The following is an 8,353-nucleotide window of genomic DNA, read 5'->3' on the forward strand; positions in this document are numbered from 1 at the left end:
GTTGGTAATTGCTACTTCTGGGCATGAGATATCTCTGGAGACTCATGGAACACCAGGGACAGATTTCAAAGGCAGAAATTGTCCATTAGAGATCTTCAAGATGACAGAAACTGCTGGGCAAACTGGAGTGTGCCTTGCTTTCATAGGACCCGAATAAATCCCAGTGCTCTCTTAGACCTGCAGGATGGCTCTCGTGTTGGAATAATACCTCAAGCTAACATAAACTGTGAACTAAATTTCCAGAGTCTGAGTTTACCCGACATTCTCATCCATACACCCAGCATAATGTGCCTTCTGTGCTCTTTCTCCACAACAGGTTTGTACCAGCCTCCCAAGCCCTCATGTACCCAACGTCCAAACCCACCATTTCACACCATAATTCTGATACGTATGTCTATTGTTAGCTTAACTGAATGTACCAGCAGGGACTGAGAGCACACTGGAAGAGGGTAATCAACCTTCCAAGCTCAGATGGAGACTGCACATGAGAGCAGCCAAACACCTAAGAGCACAAGCTAGGAGAGCCAACCGTATGAAATTTAACCAGAGCAAGTGCCGGATTCTGCACCTGGGAGGGGGTAATCCTGGTTATACAGACAAATTGGGTGGTGAGAGGCTGGAGAGCAGCCCCGTGGAAAGAGATCTGGGGGTTTGGGTTGATGGCAAGTTGAATATGAGTCAACAGTGTGCCCTGGCAGCCTAAAGGGCCGATCGTGTCCTGGGGTGCATCAAGCACAGCATAGCTAGCCGGTCGAGGGGGGGTGATTTTGTCCCGCTACACTGCACTGGTACGGCCCCACCTCGAGTACTGTGTGCAGTTTTGGGCGCCTCAATATAAGAAGGACATCAAACTATTAGAGTGTGTCCAGAGGAGGGCGACCAAGATGGTGAAAAGTCTTGAGGGCAAGACAGGAGGAGTGGGAGAGGTCACTTGGTTTGTTCAGCTTGGAGAAGAGAAGGCTGAGGGGGGACCTCCTTGCAGTCTACAACTTCCTCAAGGAGGGCAGTGGAGGAAGTGCTGATCTCCTCTGGTGACCAGTGATAGGACACGAGGAAATGGAATGAAGCTGCATCGGGGAAGTTCAGGCTGGACATTAGGAAAAGGTTCTTCACTGAGAGGCTGGTCGGCCACTGGAACAGGCTCCCCAGGGAAGTGGTCACGGCACCAAGCCTGTCGGAGTTCAAGGAGCGTCTGGACGACGCTCTTAGTCATATGGTTTAGTTTTAGGTAGTCCTGCGAGGAGCAGGGAGTTGGACTCGATGATCCTTACGGGTCCCTTCCAACTTGAGATATTCTGTGATCCTATGATTCTATGAAATCAGGATGGATGGGCAAGAGGTCACTCAGCCTGTGCCTCCAAAAGCCTCTGCAGGAGCATGTCTACCAGTGATGGACATTGTCAGCCTCTCCTGCAATCTACCCAACAGATTACCCTATCCTAAAAAATAGTCGTTTCTATCAAATAGAATTCTTCTTGGGCAATTTAACCCTTATTTCTTCTCTTCACAAACAACAAAGACTTATTTATTCCCTCTCTTTCTTCAGGTCCCTTTATGTACTCGGGAACTGTTATGTATTTTCCCCTTCAACTTCTCTTCCACAGAAGTTTGCAGCCTCGTGTCTTTATTCCTTTGCCTGTCGGTGAGATTTTCTAGACTTTGATCGTTGCTGTTGCTCTCTACGGCGCTTGTCTTTTTGGAAGCATTGTGCATAGTGCCAGACATCACACTTCGGGCGAGGCATTGCCAGTGCCAAGAAGACAAGGAGATGTCAGTTCACATCTCTTGCTCAGTAATGCTATTTGTATACACCATTCTAAGATGTTTAAGTCCATTTTCAAGGTTGGTTTAAATGCCTCCTGAAAACTGTAACCTGCTAGGTCATTTAGCCTCCAAATACATTGTTCTTTTGTCACCTTTGTCTTTAATCCATTACTAGTCTTCTGAACACCATAGCCATCATTCAACAAAGTCAAATAGCAACAGATATAGGTGAGCTTAACAGCTGAATTACTCGGGAATCCATGTAACTTACAGAGGGTGTTCTTTTTCCTTCAAGTGTTTGGACAAAGAGCGGTAGCCAGTTTTATCCTTCCTTGATGTCACTGGTTGTGGGGTCACCTAAAGACTCCCCACTTGGATGGCAAAAGAAAATCCCTACACCCATGTCTAAGGAGCTACTTAAAAGTGGCTTGATTTTTTTTTTTTTTAAAGTGGTTCCTTGATGCTGTGAATGAGTAAAAATCTCAAGAGAATGCCACAAAATCATGAGAGCAGGTTAAAAAAAAAAAAATCACTAAAAATAAAATATTTTAAGAATTAAAAATAATTGGGAATAAGAGCTTATTCCTATTCACTTTCTTTGTAAGCCTAGAGCTAGACAGCTCAGTAGCCATGCCCTGGTAGTCCTAGGAGATAATCTTGTAGGGCTGGAGATTGCTTTTCTATAGAAATGGGATGTAGGGCTGGAAACGTCTCTGAATCATCTTTAGCCCTCGTGGGCAGCTCTACCAAATCGTTCTTTTCAGGAGCTAATCTAGGAATTAGTTGCTTGCCACCTACTTTCTTACTGCATAGCTTGAACCAGCCGTGCTGTGCTAAATGGTCAATTTTCTTCCTTGCCAGATGGCATCCAAACACTATATATGAAGTTAAAAAAAAGTCATACAGTGTGGGGAGAGGTGCCCGCCCGCCCAGAGCGATGCTCTGGAAGACAGGGGACTTCTGGCTCTGGGAAGAACTGAGCATGAGCTCTGGGAAGATGGTTGGCTCCTGGGAGGCTGGCTAGGGCAGCCGGGAAGCAGACCTGAAGCTCTGAAGGACAGAGGGAGACTTTGCTAAGGCTTCTTAGGTTGCCCAGAGAGGTTGTAGACAGCCCATCCCTGGAAACATTCAAGGTCAGCTTGGACGGGGCTTTGAGCCACCTGATCTAGTTGAAGATGTCCCTGCTTATTGCAGGGGGGTTGGACTAGATGACCTCTAACGGTCCCTTCCAACCCAAACCATTCTATGATTCTGTGATTCTGCAGAGCCTGAGGGATCTGTGAAATCCAAAAGATGTGATATCTACCTGGAGCGGAGACTCCAGGTACAAGGGATTAGCTCTGTAAGACAAGAGGACAGTCAGGCACTGGAAGAGGGGCCCAGCCTCCATTCTTGGAGGTCTTCAAGACCGGACTGGAGAAATCCCTAAGCAACATGATGTGAACTCCATGTTGAATCTCTATTAAGCAGGAGTTTGGAAGCAGAGGCATCCCAAGGTCTTTCCAACCTGAGTCTGTGAGCAGCCTGATTTTGTGATCAGTTCTGACCGTGCTGAAGAGCCAGGACCTTTGCACAGACATGCGTAATACGTGATGTGGAAACAGTAATGCTAAATCAGCCAGCATGTTGAATGAGATGTGCTGCTACATCCATGCATCCAGGCAGGATGCTTCGCTATTCCGCCAATGCTCTCTGCTGGCACGAGTATGGCAGAGCAGCTCCTGGACGTGTCTTCTTTATGGCCGTTGGAGTGTTTTCTGCTTACCATGCCTCTTCGCTTTAATTTACCGTACCTCTTTGCTTTAATAGATGCTCTCAGGTGCTTCCTGTGCATCCCTTCTCCTGCTGTTTGCAGCGATTGTATTGCTGCTGCCAGGGAGCCGAAGAGCTCAGCAGCACCAGGGGCCCTTCCCGGTGGAGCTGAGGGACAGATAACTGCTCCCCTTTCCACGTCATGGCCCCAGGCAGGCAGAAAAGGAAGGAAGAAATGCCACAGAAGAGAAGCCCTGACTGAATTGCCACTTGCTCTCTGGCCAACTCTATGTTGGCGTAAGCTGGTGCCTACCAAAAGGCTACGCAAGCCAGTGATGTCCTCCATGGAAGGAAAATGGTCCTCCCTAGATGACAACATCCTGGAGGGAGCGGACCTGCAGGACAAGAAGGGCTCGGTGCTAGTCCCAGCCTTTTCCCCAGCTGGTGTGGTGCCATGGGGCTCTGGTGTGGGGCTGTCCCTGGGTGCACCCAGGGTGCTCACTTCAATGTCACAGAGGCACACCCACAGCCCCCAAAGCTGCTGCTTATTCTGCAGGGGCTTGGCAGAAGCTGAAGCCACCAATGCTTTCCCTGGGGACATAAGGCTGTGAGTTGTGCGGACACCAGAGCTAACGGACGGCCCTTTCAGTCTCCCCAAGAGAGCTGAGGGACAGGGCTGGCTCTGCAGCTCCTCCAGCAACCTCAGGCCAGTCTATGGTCAAGTGCATCCTCACAGGCAGATATTGGGGCTCATCCCACTTAGGTCTGGACATCTAACTCTAAGATCCCAAATGTTTCAGGCAGCCCTGTTACAATGGGATGAATCACCTTCAAGAAGTGGCTTCCACCACTTCTTGCCTTCCACCACTTCCACCACTTGCCCTCAGAAGCACCAAAGAGGATATGTTGGTTTTATAAGCAAGTGCTAAGGGAGATACAATGCACCATCTGCATTGCTACAACAGCTTATTTCCTGAGTGTGCATCCGCCTTTAGCTTCCATCACCTTCAAGAAGTGGCCTCCCACTGGAGTCGGCTAGGAAAACAGCTGGCTCCCCTGGCTGGAACTGGCAGGTTAAAGGAATCCCCAAACTGATCTGGTCTTGGGTGTTACCTTTCTGGAGGGAACTGTCCCTATTTTGCCCTCCATGCTTTGCATGCTTCAGTTACCATCACGGAACTGGATAAAATGTGGAGAGCAGGATGCTTTGGTGAAAGCAGAGCTTGATCCTCATACAAATGAGCACAGCTGTGAGCAGAGAGCATCAAGTAAGCCCATCACAAGCCCACCTGCACAAGCCAGAGGAGCACAGGGATGCACAGCGGCAGGTGGGAACGCAAATCAAGGACTTGCAAGGAACGACCATCCTGTCCGGGTCCCTCCCAGAGCTGTCCCAGCAGAGCCATCAGCTCCAGTGTCCAGTTGTGAAACCCATCACCATGAGCCATTGGGAGCAGCTCTCCAGATCAGGCGGGTCAGACCTTCACTTGAGGGTCACATAATATACGAAGGCCACCTGCTCTCACTAAGTATTCTTCATCAGTATTGTTGTTTCAGTGGTTATACGCACTGGGTTATACCTTAGATCATTCATTCCTTTGCCGTATGTGCAGACCTTTCTCCTCTTAGGAATCTTAACATAAATTTAGACACTCAAACTTCGTAAGTGTAGCTCTACGCTGTCTACCTTCTTGCCAAATGCAAGAAGTAAGAAACTACAAGTGATAATTCACCTCAACGATCCGAGAGCTTTTCCAGATGGATAGAATTGCCTTGTGGAAGTCTCTGACTCCAATCTTAGCGAGCATATTTTCTGATAATGATATCGAGAGCTTTTCAATAAAGACGTCGGTGGGAGTGAAAGACGAGGATTGTATCACGCACCGAGATGGAGGAGCATGTTGGCACCCTATTACACATTGGAAAATCCTTTCTACAGCCAATGAAAATGAGAGCCTAAGGTATGTCTTAGTATTCTGAAAGGGGAAGGTATAAAACTGTAGGTATCTTTGAGGCTGTTTGAAGAAGGTTGAACGATGAAAATTCTTTATAGAGAAGTAATGTGTCATTCTGTAAAAATGCTGAGATTATTCTCACTTGATTGATCCCAGAAGTTTCTGATTAGATATGTTCAATAAAATCTATATTATTTAACTACAATTGGCTCTGGATTTTTAAAGGAATGATACGTATTTTAGATGTCTGCTTGAGCAGTTTCACATCAGCTATGCAAAAGAGACCAAAATCCTGAACTGGGAAGGAAGTAATGAAGGGAAAATTTTCCTTAAGATTTACCCACTTTGGCAATCTTTGGTCAAAATGTTAAAAGTGAAAGTGTCAATCTTCAGGAGTTATGTTGCATGCATGATGGTCTGCAGGGAGACAGCTGGGATTGATATCCTCTCCCTTTCAACATCTACAGTGCAAGTGTCAACATCTGAACAGGTCATCTACCCTCTGAGGGTACCTATAGTCAAGGTACCCTCACAGGGTGAGTTTTATCCCAAGCAAAATAGTTCCTAATAGGTCAGAAGAGCCAATTTTGTATGTTGCCCGGGAGGCCAGATGGTCAGCTCACTTAGAGCTGTGTATAGCGCGGTCATCCAAAGCAAGATGGATCTTACTTCTAACGACCAAGGAATCGATGCCAGAAGGAAGGACTACACCGAGCCTGTGGATAGATAAAAAGATACCAGTTCCTAGACTAAAAAGCACAGCCACTGTCCCCCAGGATGTTAAATTCCAAGTTACGCTTTCACTTTGTGATGGGACCTTGTATTAACTGTAGCCTTAACATGTTTGAAATGAACTAGGTGTTTGAAATACAGGAAAAATCGTCAGCGTGAACAAGGTTACATGATTGCAACTGTGGATGGGATATTTATGAAATACTTCATGTGCCCAGAAAAATCCTTGTGCAGATAGGGGACTTGAAACTGGAAGGGAATTGTAGGTCAAAGGAGAGATTGTGACAAACTGCTTTCTGTTGAGGACTTAAGAAAAAACAACTTCTAAGAACTGCTGATGTTTCTTCCAGAGATGGCACTGTCATTGCAAGAAAAAAAATCAGCAGTTCTTACATTTTTGTCTTTTCCATTTAAATTCAATGATGGTGTCAACTTTTTACATTGGTATTTATGAAGTGGAAATTGCATCAGGAATTTTTTCACCCTCTTCCCTCCACGTCTCTCTGCAGTGATGTAAAAATGGCTGATGAGAACTGCACCAAGGTGACCCAGTTCACCTTCTCGGGACGCACAGAGCACCCACAACTGAAGCCCGTCCTCTTTGCGCTCTTCCTGGGCACCTACGTGCTGATGTTAGTGGGAAACCTCGGCCTGATCGCCCTGATCAGGGTCAGCCCCCAGCTTCACACCCCCATGTACTTTTTTTTTCAGTAACCTGTCCTTAAGACATTTGCTACTCCTCCACCATCAGCCCCAAAATGCTGCTGGACCTTCCAACAAAAAACAAAGCCATTTCTTTTGCTGGCTGCCTCACGCAGTTTTATTTCTATGCTGTTTTTGCCACAGCCGAGATTTACCTGCTGGCTGCCATGGCCTATGACCGGGTATGTGGCCATCTCCAAGCCCCTACTCTATGAGGTTATCATGTCTCCTGGCGTCTGCATGAGCCTGGTCGCAGTGTCCTACCTTGCAGAGTTGCTGAATGCCGTCGTGCACACAAGCGCCCTGCTCCGGTTGTCCTTCTGCGGCCCCCTGGTCATCAGCAACTTCTACTGTGATGGGCCATCGCTGTTCATTGTCACCTCCACTGACACGCACCTCAATGAGGGTTTAATATTTGTGGGTTTCAACATGATGACCACCAACCTGCTCATCCTGACCTCCTACGCCTGCATCGTGGTGGCCGTGGGCAGGATGGGCTCTGCTGCAGGCAGGCGCAAAGCCTGCTCCACCTGCGCCTCCCACCTGACAGCTGTCATCGTTTTCTATGTGTCTGCTACTTTTAATTACACGTGACCCAGTTCATCAAACTCACTGGAGAGCGAGAAAATTGCATCCATCTTTTACACCATTATAGTCCCCATGCTGAACCCCACGATTTACGGTGGCCTGAGAAACAAGGTGAAGCATGCCCTAACCAGTTTTATCAGGAGGAAAACGTACTTCTGAAAGACAATCTCATATTAGATTATTTTCCTTTTTTTCTCTCTCTAAGCAGAATGTTTCATGCAGGTCTCTGTTGCCTTCAAAACCATTTGGCACCTCATATGTTAGGGTTGAAAAATTAATTAGACTGCTCTCAAACTGCGCCCACTAACATAGCTACATCAGCCTTGTCTCAAGTACAAAATTCTTGCCTAGTTACTCTACCTCCCATGCAATAATCATGATGCCACTGTGCAAAACAAGGTAAAAGGTAAGTCTATGAGCCAGAGACGGTGACAATCTGGATCTTCACACAGAATCATAGCGGAAGTTTGACGGGACCTCTGGAGATCACCTAGCCCAACCACCTGCTCAGAGCCAGGTCAACCAGAGAGGCTGCCGAGGAATGTGTCCTGTGACTGGAGTGTTGGAATGGAGGGAGTGACTGAAGATGGAGGGATACAGGCCCTTTAGGAAGGACAGGCAGGGGAAATGAGGAGGGAGGAGGGCCCTCTATGTCAATGACCAGCTGGAGTGCATGGAGCTCTGCCTGGGGATGGATGAGGAGCCGACCGAGAACTTATGGGTCAGGATTAAAGGGAGGGCAGGGACAGGTGACATTACGGTGGGGGTCTGCTACAGGCCACCTGACCAGGAAGACTGAGCAGATGAGGCCTTCTATAGACAGATAGGAGCAGCCTCATGCTCACAAGCCCTGGTTCTCA

The 8,353-nt window shown here is 47.6% G+C and overlaps 1 pseudogene; it reads left to right on the forward strand.

Moving 5' to 3' along the window:
• Window positions 1-6,722: 6,722 nt before the first annotated feature.
• On the forward strand, window positions 6,723-7,652 carry LOC103905839 (annotated as a pseudogene).
• Window positions 7,653-8,353: the final 701 nt, after the last annotated feature.

The sequence above is a fragment of the Aptenodytes forsteri genome, unplaced genomic scaffold (genome assembly GCF_000699145.1).
Source record: "Aptenodytes forsteri isolate BGI_AS27 unplaced genomic scaffold, ASM69914v1 Scaffold202, whole genome shotgun sequence".
Lineage (NCBI taxonomy): Eukaryota > Metazoa > Chordata > Aves > Sphenisciformes > Spheniscidae > Aptenodytes > Aptenodytes forsteri.